At 31.3% G+C, this 840-nt stretch overlaps 1 protein-coding gene across 1 annotated transcript in view; it reads right to left on the bottom strand.

Annotated features, from left to right (window-relative positions):
• Positions 1-307: 307 nt before the first annotated feature.
• The window catches only part of bmp8a (bone morphogenetic protein 8a), an 11,410-nt gene continuing 10,877 nt past the window's right edge, over positions 308-840 (bottom strand). The window contains exon 7 of the mRNA XM_034892003.1: positions 308-840. This exon is cut by the window's right edge and continues 227 nt beyond it. The gene's annotated coding sequence lies outside the window, so the exon portion shown is untranslated.

The raw sequence follows: 840 nt of genomic DNA, 5'->3' as shown, positions 1-840 counted from the left end.
TTTTTTGTGTACAGTTTTTCTTTGGGGCCCTCACTCATGCTGGCTCCATAAATTGAAAATGTGTTTGTGTGTATTCACGACAGAGCTGGAATTAACCATTATAAACATAATCAATCAATTAATTCTTTGGTTTATAAAATATCAGAAAAAAGTAAAAAAGGCTGTTAAAAATCTCTAGAACCTAAAAGTGACATTTTCAAATGTCTTATTTTGTTTAACAAACAGCACAAAATCGAAAGAGATTCACTTGAAATTTGATTGTATTATTTACACTGAGCTACTTTAAAATCATGACCATAATTCAAGAGAATACGAATATTTTTTATTAATTTAATACAATTTTACATTTTCTCTTTATATTTGGACTATGTTGCAACAATAGTAGTGCTGTGATTTCATTTAGTTCTTGTTAAAAAACAAAACAGGTATCACTAATGGCATGTTCTGTCAACCAATTTGCCATTTGTCCATGAAGACTAAATCTAAATGAATTCTCTGTTAAAAAAAAAGGCATAAAAAAGGTGCTAGCATTCCCAGTTTGGAGGAAAAGTTGGCAAATAAGTACTTCAGCTATTTAGTGCAAAGGCCCAGCTGACATTTTGGACAAATAAATACCCAACACAATGCTGTGATATGAAAGGAAAATGATAAAAGTGCTAATTTGAAATCAGTGAACTTTGTCTATGTGAGTTTGGAAGACAATTAAATTCATGATCCTAAATCGTAATTCAAAAACATAATCATAAAGCTGATAAATTAGATTTTTGGTATTTTTGTCATCCAACCTGTTTACCAATGATAAAGGTTTCTGCAGAGTTCCTAAATGGGGGGGGGGGGGGG

Source organism: Etheostoma cragini, chromosome 14 (assembly GCF_013103735.1).
Source record: "Etheostoma cragini isolate CJK2018 chromosome 14, CSU_Ecrag_1.0, whole genome shotgun sequence".
NCBI lineage: Eukaryota > Metazoa > Chordata > Actinopteri > Perciformes > Percidae > Etheostoma > Etheostoma cragini.
This window is presented reverse-complemented; position numbering and strand designations above follow the sequence as displayed.